This window comes from Eubalaena glacialis, chromosome 2, assembly GCF_028564815.1.
Source record: "Eubalaena glacialis isolate mEubGla1 chromosome 2, mEubGla1.1.hap2.+ XY, whole genome shotgun sequence".
In the NCBI taxonomy this organism is placed as follows: domain Eukaryota; kingdom Metazoa; phylum Chordata; class Mammalia; order Artiodactyla; family Balaenidae; genus Eubalaena; species Eubalaena glacialis.
Window position 1 is genome coordinate 919,939 of NC_083717.1, and position 20,223 is coordinate 940,161.

Genomic DNA, 20,223 nt, shown 5'->3' on the forward strand with positions numbered 1-20,223 from the left:
GCTTACTTCCTCTCTACTTCACTTCAACCACACACTAGGCAAACCCTGACTCTGCCCCACTGGGAGCTAGTTCATCACTGCAGTACTAAACACAGGCTTCCCGGTGTGACTCCAACGCTGGTCATCAGCCCTCTCACTCAGTTATTCCTCCTCTTATCAAAAGGACCTCTAGTGTTTTCTTTCTTTCCTTTCTTTTTGTCTAACAGCCCTTCGTGTCTTCACTTCCTTGGGCTGTGGTATCTCCCACCATCTTGCTAATACCCTCAAAGCTCTTCCGTGTTGGCCTTTATCACACTTGTCGCGGAAACTTCCAGCCCAAGGTCAATCTCATGGCTGCTCTCCACGTCTGCACCTGGCCTGAGAAAACCCGTACAACGGGAGCAGGGATGCACACACTGTGCTCCCCACAGAGCTCAGACCCCTGGGCTCTCCAGCAGTTACCCAGTTTTCCTGACTGTATTTCCCGGATCACCACGTGGTCATCCCAACCCTCCAATCTCCTCTCTCCTCACACCTAGAACCTCCCCTCTAATCAAACAGTTGCCAAAGGCTGTCGGTTTGCCCTCCTGAAGATCCTCAGAGCTATGGCGTGCCACTGCCACTGCTGCCACACGAGCCGGACACCACACCTGTGTCCCGCTCCTGAGTCCGCCTCCGAGCAGCTCCCACACCTGCTCAGCAGCAACTTCACTGCGCCGTCGCCCAGCAGCCGGCAGCATCTTTCTGAGGACACCGACACATGCAATTCCTGAGTCCTCTCCACAAACAGACGCGTCTACACCCAGCCACCAGCTGCAGCCTCCTCGCAGGGAGGTCTCCTCCTGCGCCTGCACCTCTCTCGCACTCTGTTTCGAGCGCCTTCCCATCAGTACTTGAAATGCACACTGTCTCCTACCTTAAAACGACCAGAATGACCAAGAAAACGAAGAAACACCGTCCTTAACCTTGCACTGCCCTCCTTACACCGTGCACCCCCGTCCCCAGCATCCCGGGCCAGGCTCCCGTCACTTCTCACCAGCACCTCCCACTCCTCCACCGGGAAGAGAACCCAATGTCTGCCCGGATTGCACGTTGGGAGCTGCGCTTCTCTCCCTAACCTTCATTCTCGCCTCTCCCGCCTTGCACGGCACAGCCTGGCGGCATGAGACCCCTGCGTCCTGCAATGCCGCGGAGTCTTCTCTGTGCTGCTGGGTCCCCGTCACATGCCGCTCACCTGCGCAAACGCACTGCTGTTCTTTCCTGGCTGATTCAGGCCTCGTCTCAGATGCGCCCTAGGGATTCTTCCCTGACACTTTAAATGCGGGTCGGGCGCCCAGTGCTTGTGTCCCCTGCCCTTGCGCGTCAGAGGGCCGATCACACTCCGTCATGATCGCCTGCATACGTGTCTTTACCCTCGAACAGACCTGAAAACAGCGATGTCATCTATCTGCTCACCAACTGTTTCCCTAGCTGGCAAACTGGAGGCACTCGTTAGGTTGTTTTATTTATTTAAGTTACGCTCAGTGACTATGCTGTTATGGAGGTAAAGCTATTTGCCGAATGAACCAAAGGCATGGGAGTTAAAGCAAGAAGCACCTGCACCTAGAATGTCTGGACGCGATGCTTAGAGAACGTGCTCAAAGTCATAACAGAAGTTGGTAGGGCTCACATTTGAACCTGGCTCCTTGATCTTAAGATACAGAGAAGCGGAAGGGAAGGGGATGACTTTGGCTCTGGAACAGTGAGTTTAAGGGACGGAAATCCATCTGCCTAAACTCAGACAAGGACCGCGGTGTGCTTCAGACGCAGGCTGGGGTCTCCCTGTGAATGGAATCACATCAAGGTAAAGCGAGACTGCAAGATGTGGGGGGGGAGGGGAGTGATAAGCATTTACTGGTTGTCTCCAAAGCGCCAGGCACCATGCAGGGGCTCCTGTGTCTTATCTACTCCGTAGGGACAAACAAGATTTGAGTAAGTGCTAAAACTCACTCTTTAAAATAAACAGAAAACAAACAAGAAAAACAAGGGGCTTTACAATGGTTTGCAGATGATGCAAACCCAATTATATATGCTCAAAAAGAAGAAGCAAACAGAACACTACAACTTAAATAGCAGGCCCTGGCCCGCCATGCCCGCTCCCCACCAAGGCACCGAGGACCAAGGGGGGAGGTGAACTCACTGTCCCTTCAGTAGGTCTGGGCTCTGGAGTACTTCCCAGCGTGTGAGCTAATTTGCTGAGTGAAAGTCTTGCATTTTTTTCTTTCTTCTTCTACCCATGCCAGAAAACCACAGTGATTTATTTCAGCTTTGGAGGAAAAAAGTAGGTATGTTTGAATTAGCAGGGGAAAGTATGCTGTTACTCACGTGATGCCCTTAAACTTGGACTGTTTTCAATTTTAGCCCTTACATAAGCTAACTCTTCCCAGGGACCCTGCTTTACCACACACCCACAGACCATGCCAAGAATGTACAGTGGCAAATACTTTTATTTTAAAAATTTCCCCTAGGTTAGGTTATTTGAAGCCATCATCTTCAAGGTGGGATACTGTCACAAAAAGATTAAAACAGGGACATAATTTTAATCATTCTTACTAAAAAATTGCCTGGCAGACCACTTAACAGCATTTTCCCAGCCAGGCCCTTGGATCAATTCTGCCATCCACACAGGTGAAGTTATAGACTTTTTCCTCTTTTAGATCTTGACCTTAAGATCACATCTTACATCCACACTCCTGTCCTGTGTCCTTTTTCCATGGTAGGGCCTAAGTTCACATTTTTAGTTGGCTGGTCTGTATTTAGACTACTTACACCGCAGTTGGTTTAGGGATGCACACTCAGTTAGGTTTATTCATATGTCTCTGTAACGGGACACATTCATCTCCTCTTCAATGTATAAATTTTTACCACAATTGGTGACACACATTTACACATAAGTATACAAATAAGTTTCTCTAGAGTTTGTTTCCAGCTGTGCTTGTTCATGCTAAAGGGAAGCAGAGAAGATAACCTAAATAGCACGTATTTAAATCACAGACAGCAGGCTTTGCAAAAGTAAGGACAATGATGACACAATGAGGTCTTTTTATGCAGCAGGCTTGTGTCCCATGGTTTACATACACCATGACTAATCCTCAGAACATCCCTGCAAGAGAGGTATAATTATCCTCGTTCTACAGATGAGAAAACCGAGACAATGAAAGGGCAATTTTCCCAAGATCGCACATTTGGAGTATGGCTTCACTGGTATTCAGAAGCCAGTGTGCCTGCATTCCTTCCATTCGATCCATCATCTTATCAAAAGAATGCCGAGGACAGGACACGGGCTCAGGTAGCCGGTTGCTCAGCTGTTTGCGGCTGTGACCCACAACTTCACAAAGTCTCTCACCCCATTCCAAGCTGTCCCACACTTTAAATAGCGATGAAAGTTATGCTTGTGGAATACAAGACTCAGGCTACAAAAAGTGGCAGAAGTCAAATCCGGTGAACTCAAAACTCATCCTGTGCAGAGCCTCTGAGAAATCTAAACTAAACCTAAGGAAGATGGCAAGCATCCCAGGCCTGGGCAACATACACGGGGCATGTCTATTAGGATTCTTGATTCAGGACTAAGGAAACTCAAACAGAATGATGATATCAAAGGAAAAGCCAAAAAAGCACATTAAAAAGTCATTTTGGAGTTCACTAATGTGGAATTCATGCAGTGCACTAAAGTGATGGGCTTGCTAGCTTTAAAAATAAAAGAATGTTTCTATTCAAAGCAGAAATGTAACTAAGTATGTTTCTTTTTTTTTTAATTTCATAAGAATTTAGAAAATCACTTTGTGTGCAAATTCTGGAAAGAAAGAATAAAGCCATGAGCATCAATTGCATTAGTTGAAATTCTTGTAAACAATACATCAAATGGATAAGATAATTAGAAAGGCACATTACTTTTAATTATTTGTGTGCATTTAATTAGTAACTCCTTCCTTACAGTAGGCAAATGTGTTGTGTGTGATTTTATACAAAGGCTCACTCATTTCAGCCACAGAAATACAGCCCATTTGGGGGTTAATAAAATGATGCTAGAAAGTTTCTATTTAAAGCTTTACATTTAGGCAAATATTCCCATTAACTAAATGTAAAAATGCCTTTATTTTTATCTTACAGAGATTTTGGAGGGTGTGGCCAAGATGGTGGAGAAGGACGACCCTGAGCTCACCTGCCCCTACGGGCACAGCAAAATTACAAGTATTTACAGAGCAACTATCAATGAGAACAACCCGAAGACTAGCAGAAAAGATCTTATACAGCTAAAGATATAAAGAAGGAACCACAATGAGATGGGTAGGAGTGGAGGCAAGGTATAGTCAAGACCCATACCCCACAAACAGGAGGAAAATTACAATTGCAGAGGTTCTCCCCAAGGATTGAGAGGTCCAGGTCCCACACTGGGCTCCCCAGCCTGGAGGTCCTGCACTGATGAGCCCCCAGAACTTCTGGCTTTACAGACCAGTGGGACTTGCTTTCAGGAGAGCCAGGGGGCCATGGGAAATAGGGACTCCACCCTTTCTTTAAAAAAAAAAAATTTATTTATTTATTTATTTATTTATTCAATTTCTCCAGAGGTGGGTCTCTGTTGCTGTGCATGGGCCTTCTCCAGTTGCGGTGAGCAGGGGCCACTCCTCACTGCAGTGCGGCCTCCCACTGTGGTGGCCTCTCCTGTTGGGGAGCATGGGCTCCAGGCGTGTGGGCCTCAGTAGCCGTGGCTCGTGGGCTCTAGAGATCAGGCTCAGTAGTTGTGGCTCGTGGGCTCAGTAGTTGTGGCTCGCGGGCTCTAGAGTGCAGGCTCAGTAGTTGTGGCTTGCAGGCTCTAGAGCACAGGTTCAGCAGTTGTGGTGCACAGGCTCTAGAGCGCGGGCTCAGTAGTTGTGGCTCGCGGGCTCTAGAGCGCAGGCTCAGTAGTTGTGGCACACGGGCTTAGCTGCTCCACGGCATGTGGGATCTTCCCAGACCAGGGCTCGAACCTGCGTCCCCTGCATTGGCAGGTGGATTCTCAACAACTGCGCCACCAGGGAAGCCCGAGACTCCACTCTTAAAGGGCAAATACAAAATCTCCTGCACTCCAAATCCCAGCACAGAGGCAGTAATTTGAAAGGAGCCTGGATGAGACCCTCTTGCTGGTCTTAGAGAGCCTCCTGGAGAGGCAGGAGACAGTTGGCACACCCCTGGGGACAGAGATGCAGGCAGAAGCCACTTGGGGAGCTCACTCTACCATAGTGACGTGTGTGCTGCAAGTGCCGTTTTGGAGTCCTTCCTCCTGCCTGTTAGCACCAAGCACTGACCTGCCCAGCGGCGGGCCGGCACCAGCCACACTGGGACCTAGCGCCGCACAACAGTGGGCTGACAGCCACCTCATGAGGCAATGCCGGGCAGCCCACGGGACTGGGGGTCAGCCCCACCTACCAGCGCGCCCACAGGAGTCAGCCCCACCATGACAGAAGGGCCCCCGCAGCACACACAGAGGCACCCCTAGAGCATGCAGCTCTGGTGACCAGAGGAGGGTGCTGCGGGGTCCCACTGGAGTCTCCTACAAACAGTAAAGGCAGTAGATCAACCTCTTATAAAGTCAGTAGGAAGATTAAAGAACAAAGTAGTAAAACCATCTTTATCCACAATGAGTAGTTAGGTGATACACAAAAAGATGTACAATATGCTGTCAAAAACATTAAACATGGGAGGAGGTGGAGTGAAAACGCAGAGTTGTTATAATGCATTAGAACTTAAGATCATCAAGTTAAAATAATCATGCATATATATAGGTGGTTACATATGAACCTCATTATAACCATAAATCAAAAATCTATAATAGATACGCACACACAAAATAGAGAGAAATCCAAACATAACAGTAAAGATAGTCATCAAATCAAAAGGGAAGAGAACAAAGGTAAAGAAAGGAAGAAAAAATAATTACAAAAACAACCAGAAAACAATTCACAAAATGGTAATAAGTACATACTTATCAATCAAAAGACATACAGTATCACTGGCTAAAAAAACAAGACCCATATATATGCTGCCTACCGGATACTCCCTTCAGATCTTAAAGACACACACACACTGACAGTGAGGGGGTGGAAAAATATATTCCATGCAAACGCAAACAAAAATAAAGTTGGGGTAGCAATACCTATATGAGACAAAACAGACTTTAAAACAAGCACTGCAACAAGAAAAGAAGGATATTACATAATGATAAAGGGATCAATTCAACAAGAAGATATAACAGTTGTAAATATATATGCACCCAACATAATAGCACCTAAATACATAAAGCAAATATTAACATACATAAGGGAGAAACTGACAGTAACTAAATAATAGTAAGGGACTTTAACACCCCTTAACATTAATGGACAGATTATCTGGACAGAAAATCAATAAAGAAACAGTGGCCTTAAATGACATGTAAGATCCAATGGTTTAATAGATATGTAGAGGACATTCCATCCACAAAGCAGCTGAACATTCCTTTCAAGTGCACATGGAACATTCTCCAGGATAGATCAGATGCTAGGCCACAAAACAACTCTCAATAAATGTAAAAAGACAAATTATGTCAAGTATCTTTTCCAACCACTAGACTAGAAATCAACTACAAGAAAAAACTTTTATTTGCCACTTTTATTCAACATAGTATTGGAAGTCCTAGTCACAGAAATCAGACAAGAAAAAGAAATAAAAGGAATCCAAATTGGAAAGGAAGAATAAAACTGTCACTGTTTGCAGATGACATGATACTATACATAGAAAATCCTAAAGACGCCACCAAAAAACTACTAGAATTCATCAATAAATTCAGTAAAGTTGCAGGATATAAAATTAATATACAGAAATCTGTTGCATTTCTATACACTAATGACAAACTATCAGAAAGAGAAATTAAGAAAACAATCCTGTTTACCATCACATCAAAAGAATAAAACACCTAGGAATACACCTACCTAAGGAGGTAAAAGACCTGTTCTTAGAGAACTATAAGTCACTGATGAAAGAAATTGAAGACGACACAAACAGGTGGAAAGATAAACTGTGTTCATGGACTGGAAAAGTTAATATTGTTAAAATGACCATAATACTCAAGGAAATTACAGATTCAGTGCAATCCCTATTAAAATACCAATGGCATTTTTCACAGAACTAGAACAAATAATTCTAAAATTTGTATGGAGGGACTTCCCTGGTGGTGCAGTGGTTAAGAATCCACCTGCCAATGCAGGGGACATGGGTTTGAGCCCTGGTCCAGGCAGATCCCACATGCCACAGAGCAACTAAGCCCGTGCACCACAACTACTGAGCCTGTGCTCTAGAGCCCGTGAGCCGCAACTACTGAGCGTGCATGCCGCAACTACTGAAGCCCACGTGCCTAGAGCCTGTGTTCCACAACAAGAGAAGCCACACAATGAGAAGCCCACACACCGCAATGAAGAGCAGCCCCCGCTCGCCACAACTAGAGAAAGCCCACGTGCAGCAACAAAGACCCAATGCAGCAAAAAAATTAATTAAAAAAAAAAAAGAAAAAAATTCGTATGGAAACACAAAAGACCTCAAATAGCCAAAACAATCTTGAGAAAGGAGAACAAAGCTGGAGGTATTATGCTTCCCGATTTTAAACTATACTACAAACCTATAGTAATCTAAACAGAATGGTACTGGCACAAAAACAGACATATACATCAGTGGAACAGAACAGATTTTTTTTCCAAAGAAGACATACAGATGGCCAACAAACACATGAAAGGATGCTCAACATCACTAATCATCAGGGAAATGCAAATCAAACCCACAATGAGATACTACGTCACACCTGTCAGAATGGCCATCATCAAAAAGAGCACAAATAACAGCTGTTGGCAAGGATGTGGTGCACCGTTGGTGGGATGTGAACTGGTGCAGCTGCTGCGGAAAACAGCATGGAGGGTCCTTAAAAAACTAAAAATAGAACTACCATACGACCCAGCAATCCCACTTCCGGATAGTTTTCCAAAGAAAACAAAAATATTAATTCAAGAAGATATATGCACCCCTGTGTTCACTGCAGCCTTATTTCCAATACCCAAGATATGGAAGCAACCTGTGTCCATTGATAGATGAACGGATAAAGAAGGTGTGGTCCATACATACAACGGAGTATTACTCAGCCATAAGAAAGAATGAAACCTTACCATTTGCTACAACAATGATGGACCTAGAGAGTTAAATGCTAAAGTGAAATAAGTCAGATGGAGAAAAACATATACCTTATTATTTAACCTATATGTGGAATCTAAAAATCAAAACGAATGAACAGAAACAGACTCAAAGATACAGAGAACAAACTGGTGGTTGCCAGAAGGAAGGGGGCCAGGCGGATAAGTGAAATAGGTGAGGGAGATTAAGAGGTACAAAATTCCAGTTATAAAATAGATTAAGTCAAGGGGATGTAATGTATAGCATAGGGAATATAGTCAATAATATTGTAACAACTTTGCATGGTGACGGATGGTAACTGGACTTATCTTGGTGATCATTTTGAAATGAAAAATATGGAATCAAAAAATTAATTTATAATTTTTTAAAAGATTTGAAAAAAAATCTTTATGTAAATTCTCAGTCTTTATGTAGGAGAATTAAGACATATGCCAACTTTGACCTAAATGACCCCAAAGTCTGTTGAAATTATTGACTCATTATCTATGAAATTATGAGAGGTTGAGGTTTTTTCCATTGTTCTCTTTTCAGATTTTTTTCTTTTTATTCCATGAATATTTTTAGGGATTTATGATTTGTTTGTAGAAAATAAGAAATAAGTTTATATTAGAATGCTAGCACAATATCCTTTCAAAATTAATTCATAGTTAGTTGAGCATAAAAGTTTTTCATTCTGTAAACATGGCCCCCCAAAAGATCTACTTTCTGAATCTGAAATAGACATGTACAATTAAAAATTTTTAAAGGCTAAATGAGTGAAGAAAGCATTGAGGCAGTAAAACCAGTGCCTACAATAGCACTTTGAAACTGTAAGAACACCAAAAGAATGCTTTAAAATATTGGTATGATATTCTTACTCTAAAAAAAAAAAAAAAAATGGCCCAGCTCTATGACATTGTACTTTGAATCTTCAACCATATACTTATTTATGTGTTAGCACAGATAGCGAGTCACTGAATAATTATTTACTAGAACAATAATGTATTACTATTGTGAAAATAATGTATGAAACGTGGTATTTTTTTTTCAAATGACACTCATGTAGTCCTACAAAGAATTAACATAAAGTAATTTCTAATTTCTAAATATCCAGCACAGAATTTAATTGTAGTTTTTCTTAAGGCTGATGAGCATCAAATTGAATTTAATAATGTAAATAAGGATGGGTGGTACCTTACACATAAAAGGTCAATATGCTAAAAATTATAGTATTAATTTGTTAGGAAACAAACTTCTCAGAAAGAGACACAGGTAGGTGGAGATTAGCCCAATTAGTTTTAACATACTATATATTCATGTAACAGACATAGTATATTAATAATAAAATCGATGTTTATTTACGTCTAATTTATGTCTATTAAATTATATATTGGAAAGAAATCAGTTGCTCTGACCAAGTACTATTCACTTTTGCTATTGATCTTTGAACATGTTGGCACAAACATAAAGATGGTATATTATGTGCAAAGCTACTGACACAGATGCAGCTTTTACTACGTGTTTACCTCCAGTGTACCTGCACTACTTAACATGACAATTCTTCCACATTTTCCCCCAGACATTTTATGCTATTGGCCAGACTTGTTACTCTTACTATCCAGTGAAAAATATCAGAATTACTGGAGACTGCAATAAATACCCAAACTGCTTTTGTGACCTAAAAAAAACACACTTACTCATTTGATTTACTGCAAAACAAACCAAATGAAATCTCTAGGTATCCCTTAGATCAGACACATGTTACAAAAAGTCTACTTATCATATTGCAGCACTATATACTATATTTGCTGCTCTAGGCATAAAATAAAAACAATCATGCTATTATATTTGACTCACAATCTTATAATGATCGCATTAGTGTCTGGCTGGATTTTTGTGTTGGAGAGTGACAAATCTGTTTATAAAACCCTGGGAATCAAACTACACAGAAAACACAGCAACTTCGCAGTTCATAACAAACCTTGTTAGAGATTCTGATTTTCTTTCCTCTGTTGCTTTCATAATAGAAGAAAATGCAATTAACGAAGCATCAGTTTTTATGCTGATGTCAGAAGGAGGAGGAGGAGGAGGAGAAGGAGAAGAAAAGGAGGAGAAGAGGAAAGAAAAGAAAAAGGAAGTAGGAGGCTTGTTGAAACAGCATTATTTTTTCCAAAGCAGCTACTTACACCAGACTTCAACTTAAGTACCTGTCTCACCTCTAACTCAGGGCTATGACAAGAGTGCAGTAAAATTAAAAGGCCACATAAAAGCATCCTTGGGTCTTCCTTAGCTAAGCAGAAGAGAGATGGATAATTCCCTTATCCATTCCTTTCCAGTTTGTTCAAAACTGCAACTTTTTCAATGAGGCTCCCGTGATCTCTATTCAAAATGGCCAACGCCCAAGTCCCCTGAGTCTGCTCTGCTTTTACCTTCTTCTACACCATTTATCACCCTCTAAGTACAATACAATTGACTTTACTATTTATTACTAATTTATTATGAGTATGTTTTCTGTCTATATGTCCTTTCATTAGAATGTAAACACCCCAAGGGAAAAAATGTTTGTGTTCTTCAGTGATGAATTCACACGTCTAGAACAGTACCTGGCACAGTCCGTGCCCCAAGCAAATCCGTGCCCCAAACGAACATAACTGTGATTTATGCCCAGGAAGTCAGCCACAGTGTAAACATTTAAGACAGACCAACAGCCAACTGTGATTGTAATAAAGATCATATTTATCTCTTATATACAAGGATTATCATTTTAAATCTATCACACACTCATAGATTCAATGATAATTTTTGGGTTTATAGTTGTCTATCTAAAATCCTGCAGAGCAGACTCTAATTCCCACAAACCTTCAATCAACGTTCAACAAAAGCTATGGGAATCCTAATAAACATATTAACATTTACATTTGGTCGTGATTGCTTACTTTTCTTTCTGCTTTATGTGGGAGACATTTTGCTCTGCCAGTTTTATGGGAAAATGGCGACAGTCTTACAAATGCTGATTTATTCAAACTACTTCCACAAGGCAGTCTTTAGGCAACATAGGAGAGTCAGCACAAAGGAGGCAGAATAGGGCTTCACGCTAGAACGTGGAAGGTGAAACATACAGAAAGATTTATTGTCAGTTTCCTCTTATGTCTCATAACCAAACAGAACAAGTCACAGATTGTCTGACCATCCACAAGATAAGCCTTGCTCTTTACTGCCTTAAACTGTGAAGGGTTTTAGTAGCCGCCCCGCAAACACACACACATTATTTGGTTTTATTACTTTACTTTTTCAAAAGTCAGGTTTCGCCAAAGATAAAACTTATGTAGAAAAAGGTACTAAATGCTTGTCATTTGGTTTTAACATACTTTTTGGAAAATACTTTTAAATGCAGAAGGAAATATAACAGAAACCATCACTGAGATGTTTTAGCTGCTAAAATGTGGCTTGGAATAGCATCTTTTCAAAATGAAGAGAAAATTAAATATTTCCTATCAAGGCTCAAAGTCCTCCCCTGTCATATTTTTGCCATGTTAACAACTTGGATAATTTTAACTTCTTGAACATTAAGTCTGAGAATTAAAGTCATGCAATATTATGGTAAAAATGTAGAGATAATAATTCTGGGTAGCTCCTTAACGATATTTATCTAACAGTTTCAGGGCAAATACCGTTATTCCTGATGGCTTTGTGAACACTGAGAGAAAACAAATGAGGCTGGAGACCACGATGCTTATACCCTTTCCATCTTCTGTACACGTTACAGGATCCAAGAACTATTTTTTAAATATATAATTTTTACAATCAAGAAAAGTAAACAGTTAATGCAGGAACAATGAGAATTTCCAAAACTGGAGTCCACTGCTTGACTACCTCTTTTAGATGATAAACTGCTAAATAATCTAATTTATTAAGCATTTTGAACACTGAGCTTCAAAATCAGCAGAGGCCTATTCAGGTTTGAACACTTCATGCTTATCTTGTTAGTATTTTTAGCTAATATATAAGAGCTACATTTTATTAAAACTTTAGTAGGGCCAGGAATTGGCCTAAACCCTTTGCAGATATTTCATTTAGCTCTCAAACAAACCTAGAAAGCAGGTGATCGTATTATTTTCATTTTTTAGATGAAGAAACTGAGGCCAGAGAAAATCTGAAATGTGCAGGTGTCACCAGCTACTGAAGTGCAGAGCTGGATGGGGACTCAGCCTGTCCTACCCCAGAAGCCTGTTTCTTACCATCCACGCTACCCTGCACTATATCACGGGATCTAGTAGATGGAGATTTCTCGAGACAATAAACTCTAAACTTCTGATACCTCAAATTGTGCCATACGGGACAAGCAGGAAGGCTTTCTGAGTGGTGACCACATAGAAGAAAGTGAATAATGGGAAATTCTTTAGAAGGCCAGTCTACAGAAGGCCACGGTGCAGGCAGAAGACAGAAGACACATCCTCATGTTCAGTCAGTGACACCAGCTTAATGCAATTTCCAGGCCTCCATCTGTGCAGGCATTCCTGATTTTGAAAAGTTTATAAACCCTGCCTTTAGTAGAAACAGGATAAGAAGTTTGTGTGAATTTAATATTTTTACATGATTTTCTTTCTCTATTTTTCATGTAGAGATACAGGATCTACTATTTGCCTGGGTATAATCTGTACTCTAACATCACAAAAAAATAAGACCAATATTCTTCATTAAGTCTGTTCTGTTGTAATGCAATAGTAAAAAGTTCTGCATTATTAAAAATTACCTTTTACCAGCACTTGCTCCAAAATAGGGAAATAAAGTGTTAAGAGCTAGAGAGTTTCAAATAAACTTATTTTTCTAATAGGAATTTCAGAATAAAGGCTAAAAAATAATAAATCAGTTGCTCTAAACAGATAGACCAAACCTAAAATATTCCAGAATAGCAGATTAAGAAAAATCAGAAGTTTTAAAACCATCATTATAACACATGCATGCAAAAGCACAAAATGGAAGTGTGATGCTAAGAAAAGTAGAAAATCAAAATTAATTGCAGACAGTTGGCAACCACCAACAAAGAACGTAACGGCAACTGAACCCAACCAAAGACAGCAATGGGCTTCCCCAGGGTGCACAGAGCTAGCACCTCAGTATAACCAGGAACAACAGGCAAAAAGCAAAATGCAGACTCTCTGGCCTCGCCCCAGGGTATGAGCTCAGAACCTGCATGTGAACAAGATCCCCAGGTGAGTCAAATGACTTTTAAAGTCTGGGAAGTGGGGGAGCAGGGGCTGCAGGCCACCGCACTGGGGTAGCGGGCGCGTCTGTCTCCACCATCACAACACGGCTGGGGGCTACGGCTGAAGCCTGAAGACGGAGGAGACGGTAAAAGCAAGCCCGGAGCTCTTCCTTGGTGGCCGGGAGAGCTACTCAGGTGGGCTGCCAAACATGTGAAGAGATGGAAGAGGGAAAGAGCAGGCAATCTGCTAGGATACTTCAGGGAAGAGCTGGCCAACGTAAGGAGCAGGAAAGCAGACCAGTAAGGTAAGTGGGCCAGTGACGCTGTGTGCAACGCGGGGCCCTTCGTGGATGGCGCAGGGAGGGAAGGCAGGGCTGGCCTGACCCCGAGGCCCCGGGTGGAAACGTGACTCCTGCACGAGAGACGCTCTTGGTAGACTCAGATCTAAACTTCCACAAAACATGGAGCTATGTGTCAGGAAAATGAATGGATGGGCCCTAAATCAAAGAAAAAAAGAGAAAAGTAGGATACTTGGAACCGGCAAACAGTGTCAGTACAGCCCTGATTTTACAGATTACAAGTAATATTCCACAGTGAGATAAGGAACAAGGCTCTGGTCTTGAACTGTCTGGGTCTGAATTGGCTCCATAGCTTAGTAGCTGGATCTTGGGCAAGTAACCTCTCTCCTCTTTGTGCTTGAGTTTCTTCTGTAAAATGGGGATATGAAAAGTATTTACCTCATAGTCATGGTGGGGGCTGAATGAAATAATATAAGCACAGAACTGAGTACAGCGCCTGGCACTCAATACATATTGGCTACTGTTATTACGCAGGGCACTCGATACATAATGGCTACTGTTATTACGCAGGGCACTCAATACATAATGGCTACTGTTATTACGCAGGGCACTCGATACATAATGGCTACTGTTATTACGCAGGGCACTCAATACATAATGGCTACTGTTATTACGCAGGGTGCTCGATACGTGTTGGCTACTGTTATTACGCAGGGCGCTCGATACCTATTAGCTACTGTTATTACGCAGGGCAGAGGAAGGTCAGGGCCCACTTAAGAAACAAGTTAAAATTGAAAAACAGTTGGGACACTCTGAACGCAGTTGGGAACAGCAGAGAGTAATAAAACGTTATAGTTAGATCTTAGTACATAATAGAGAAATCTAAGTCATAAAAAAGGATATTTTGCTTGTTGTTGAAGTAATGCAATTAATTATTCACTCAAGGCCTGGAAAACTCCAAAGAGTAAGGAAATGCTAGTGGGGGAGAAGCACATAGCACAGGACATAAGAATCTTCACTGACTGTACCACTTTGAAGCATCAACATTTAGCATCTCCAGTGTAGGAGGTTGCTTGAGGGTAACACTCCTTTGGGGAGATAAAAGGGAAATTTCCCCTGAAAATCAGGCCTCAGAAACCTAAGGAATTCCAAGAAGGAGACAGAGAAAGAGCAGCTCCTACAGTCTGAGTGATGTCATATGCTAAACAACTAAAATTAAAATTAAGAAAGCTCTAGGATCCTGCTGGGAATGTAAGTATACAGTGACAAGAGCAAGCAGTGTGCTTGTTTGAAAACTAAGGCACCTGGCCCACAAGACAGAGTCCACATTCAATTTAGAGACAGGTGCCAGGAACCTGAAGATCAAGAGGCAAAGGGGATTCAGGGCAAGATAAGTGCCTACAATTAAACTAACCTCTTCATTAAAGATCTCACCCAGATATGTTTTAGTTCAATGATCGTGGATCTAGACAATCAATACTCATGTAAAGCAGAAGCCAAAGCACTGCGGATCACTCTGTGATTTTGGGCTCGCAGTGGAATGTTGTGATACATATTTCTGGGACCATTAATTTACCTTAAAAAGTAGTTGGGATGATGCTGTGTTTTTCTTCTGTCCTGATGACCCTTTGAAACTGGGAGCAGGAGACACGAAAGTTAGGGCTGTGTTACCCAATTCTGCAGAGGCTGATTGCGGAGTGCCAGTCTGCACAGCTGTATACGCTGGGAGTTCTAGCTCCACTCCAGTGGGGTAAGCTCAATACAGCCTACCTGGCCCACCGATTACAACTAAAACCTCTGGATGGCACACAAAAAGCAACAATCTGGGGCTCTGGAAAAGCAAACAAAAGCAGGCAGAGAGTAAAAGGAAGTCAGGTCTGGAGAGGTGACCCCCAAGGGGGTGAAGTTTCCCATTTTATTTTTTTTATCTCTTCTTGGGCTTTGCCCAGAGGGTGAGTCTCTCTCAGAGCTGAACCGTAGAGCAGGGGGCCACACAGCTAAGACCCCACAAAGATGTGGGTTTACCCTGAAGCTGTGCACGAGTGAGATGAACCCAAAGCAGCATAACAGAAGCTTGGAAAAATGAACTAAGATTCACACCAATGCCTCTGACTACCCCAAGCGTCACACGCATGGCACAGACCCAAAGCAGCAAAGACTTGAAAACTGAACTGAGGCATGTAGAGGGAGCCTAGCCAGGTTGACAGCCTGCTAAAAAACTCAGCATCTTCCAGTGGAATATAATAAGACCCAAAGTCTGTATGAAATAATGTTCAAAACGTCCAGGGTACAGAACAAATGATTCAACATACAAAGAACAAGGTAAAGGTGACGAATTTTCAAGGAAAAACACAACAGATGCTGACCCCAAGATGACCCTGATGTTGGAATTTTCCAAGACAAGAAAGCAGCTAAGCTTCACGAGGTAAAAGTAAACACACTTGAAATGAATGGAAAAATGAAATTCTTACTAGATAAACAAAAACTATGAAAAAGAACCGGTAATTTCCCAATTGAAGAACATACAATACCTGAAAGAAAAAACATTTGCTCAGTGGGCTAAACGGCAAAACAGAGATGTTGAGGGAAAGAGTCAGAGACCTTGAAGATAAACCAATACAAATCATCAAATATGAGAAACAGAGAAACACTTGGAAAAACTTGTCAGACAACAGTAAAGGGTCTAACATATGTGCTATTGGAGCCCCAGAAGTAGAGGGGAAAGTGGCTGGGGCAAAAAAGTCTTTGAAAAAAAATGGCCAAAAATTTCTAAAATTTGGTGAATGTCATAAATTTTCAGATTTGAGAAGTCCAGGAAATCCAGACAGGTTAAACTCAAAATAAAAGATACATCATAATCCAACAGCTAAAAAGCAAAGATAAGGAAAAAGCTTGAAAACAACTAGAGAATAATTACACATAGAGATAATGCCAAAAAGTCATCAAATTTACTAAAATCAAATAAGAAAAAATAGTCACATAACCCCAAAGAAGGCAGAAATGGGAACAAAGAAGAATTAAAAAAAATACAAATGGCCAAATAGAAAACAAATAATAAAACAGTAGACTTAAATTCAACCATTATTTAATATATATATAAACATATATGTTAAAGTTTAAACATATCAATTAAAGACACTGATTGTGAGATTGGATAACTAAAATGAGACCCAATACTATGCTGTCTGAAAAAAAAAAAAAACCCTCAAAAAATAAACATATAGATGGGTTAAAGTAAAAAGGCAGAAAGTGATGTACCAGGCAAACAATAAGCAAAAGAAAGCTTGAGTGGCTACGTTACATATCATACAAAGTAGACTTCAGAACAGTGAATATTACCTGGGGTAAAAAAGAGTATTACATAATAAGAGTGAATTCATTAAGAAAACATAATACTCCTAAATGTGTATCTACCTAGCAACGGAGCTTCTAAATCTATTAAACAAAAGTGGACTGATGTAAAAAGAGAAACAGACACAGCTACAGTTACGGAGAATTTAATTCTTTTCCCAACAATTAACAGAACAAATGGACAAATAATTAGTAAGAATATAGAAGACCTGAATAACATTATCAACCAAGCTGACTTAAATAATATTTATAAAACACTCTATTCAACAACAACAGAACACATTCTTTTTAAATACACACAGAACATTCAACAACACAAACCATATTCTGGTCCAGAAAAAAAAAAAAAAAAAAAAAATTCTGACAAACTTAATTGAAATCATACAAAGCATATTCTCTGACTATAATGAAATTAAACAAGAAATCAATAACCAAAAGATATCTGGATAATCCCCAAGTGTTTTGAAATTAAATAACATGTTTGTAAACAACTCACTGGTCAAAGAAGTTACAAAGGAATTTAGAAAATATTCTGATCTGAATGATATGTTATAAAAACACAATAGATCAGAATTCGTAGGATGCAGTGCTTAGAGGGAAATTTAAATTTAAATTTATGCACAATTAATTATGCTCAATGATCTAAGATTCAACTTGATAAAACTAGAAAAACTTGATAAAACTAGAAAAAGAGAAAATTAAATAAATCCAAAGTAGGCAGAGAAAGGAAATAATAATAAAGAGCAGAAATTGTGAAAAGAAAAGTTTTTAAAATTTTAAATGTAAAGTTGGTGCTGTAAAAAACCAGTAAATTGGACAAAGAGCTGGGCAGGTGGATTCCAAGACGGCCAGCGACGACCCTCACGTCCTGCTCTTCACACCCTTGTGTAACTCCCTCTCTGTGAATGTGAGTGAAACCTGTGATTTGCTTCTAACCAACAGAATGTGGGATGTGTTGCCAGGCTGTGTGAGGCCGTGGCCTCCAGCTCCGGGCTGACTCTCGATTACCTTCTCAGTTCACACACTTCGATGAAGCAGCTCACAAGTGGGAAGGAATTGGGGGTGGTCTGTGAATCCTGCCGACACCACATGGTCTCGGAAGCAGATCCTTCATCGGTCTAGAATTCAAATGAGACCCTTGCCTCTGCCCCAGATACGTCTGCAGCCCTGTGGGGGCCACGGAACAGAGGACCAGCTAAGTCATGCCCAAACTCCCTGATTCTGACCCACAGAAACCTTCCTACAATACACATTTTGCTGTTTGAAAGTCACTAAGTTTGCAGTAACTTATTATACAACAATAGATAATTGATGTAAGAGTGAAGACGCAAATTATGATATCAGGAATGAAAGTGAGGACACTACCACAGGACATTACAGCCCATTCAATGATAATAAAGGAATATCATGAACAACTTTACGCTTATATAATTGGCACCTTAGATGAAATGGACAAATTCCTTCAGACAAACTGCCAAAGCTCACTCAAGAAGATAACCTAGGGAGGACCTTCAAGATGGTGGAGGAGTAAGACGTGGAGATCACCTTCCTCCCCACAAATACATCAGAAATACATCTATATGTGGAACAACTCCTACAGAACACCTACTGAATGCTGGCAGAAGACCTCAGACCTTCCAAATGGCAAGAAACTCCCCACGTACCTGGGTAGGGAAAAAGAAAAAAAGAAAAAACAGAGACAAAAGAATAGGGACAGGACCTGCATCAGTGGGAGGGAGCTGGGAAGGAGGAAAGGTGTCCACACACTAGGAAGCCCCTTCATGGGCGGAGACTGTGGGTGGCGGAGGGGGGAAGCTTCGGAGCCACGGAGGAGAGCGCAGCCACAGGGCTGCGGAGGGCAAAGCGGAGAGATTCCCGCACAGAGGATCAGTGCCGAGCAGCACTCACCAGCCCGAGAGGCTTGTCTGCTCCCCCGCCGGGGCGGGCGGGGGCTGGGAGCTGAGGTTCGGGCTTCGGAGATCGGATCCGAGGGAGAGGACTGGGGTTGGCGGCATGAACACAGCCTGAAGGGGGCTAGTGCACCACAGCTAGCCGGGAGGGAGTCCGGGAAAAGGTCTGGAGTTGCCGCAGAGGCAAGAGGCTTTTTCTTGCCTCTTTGTTTCGTGGCGCGCAAGGAGAGGGGATTCAGAGCGCCACCTAAACGAGCTCCAGAGATGGGTGCGAGCCGCGGCAATCAGCGCGGACCCCAGAGGCGGGCATGAGACGCTAAGGCTGCTGCTGCCGCCACCAAGAAGCCTGTGTGCGAGCACAGGTCACTATCCACACCGCCCCTCCCGGGAGCCTGCACAGCCCACCACCACCAGGGTCCCGGGATCCAGGGACAACTTCCCCGGGAGAGCGCACGGCGCGCCTCAGGCTGGTGCAACGTCACGCCGGCCTCTGCCGCCGCAGGCTCGCCCCACATCTGTACCCCTCCCTCCCCCCGGCCTGAGTGAGCCAGAGCCCCCAAAGCAGCTGCTCCTTTAACCCTGTCCTGTGTGAGCGGAAGAACAGACGCCGTCAGGCGACCTACACGCAGAGGCGGGGCCACATCCAAAGCTGAACCCCGGGAGCTGTGTGAACAAAGAAGAGAAAGGGAAATCTCTCCCAGCAGCCTCAGGAGCAGCGGATTAAAGCTCCACAAACAACTTGATGTACCTGCATCTGTGGAATACCTGAATAGACAACGAATCATCCCAGAATTGAGGCCGTGGGCTTTGGGAGCAACAGTAGACTTGGGGTTTGCTGTATGAGACTGATTTGTTTCTGATTTATATGTTTATCTTAGTTTAGTTTGTAGCGCTTGTTATCATTGGTGGATTTGTTTTTTGGTTTGGCTGCTCTCTTCCTTTTTTTTATATATATATTTTTCCTTTTTCTCTTTTTGTGAGTGTGTATGTGTATGCTTCTTTCTGTGATTTTGTCTGTATAGCTTTGCTTTTACCGTATGTCCTAGGGTTCTGTCTGTCCATTTTTTTTTTAAGTATAGTTTTTAGTGCTTGTTATCACTGGTGGATTTGTTTTTTGATTTGGTTGCTCTCTTTTTTTTTAAATTTTTAATGTTTTTAAAATTTTTTATTTTAATAACTTTGTTTTACTCTTTCTTTCGCTCTCTCTCTCTCTCCCTCCCTCCCTCTCTCTCTCTCCCTCTTTCTTTTTTTTCTCCCTTTTCTTCTA

The 20,223-nt window shown here is 41.9% G+C and overlaps 1 protein-coding gene across 5 annotated transcripts in view; it reads right to left on the bottom strand.

Annotated features, from left to right (window-relative positions):
• Positions 1–20,223, bottom strand: part of MPP7 (MAGUK p55 scaffold protein 7) — a 252,180-nt gene that overhangs the window by 22,122 nt on the left and 209,835 nt on the right. The gene's annotated exons all lie outside the window — the stretch shown is intronic.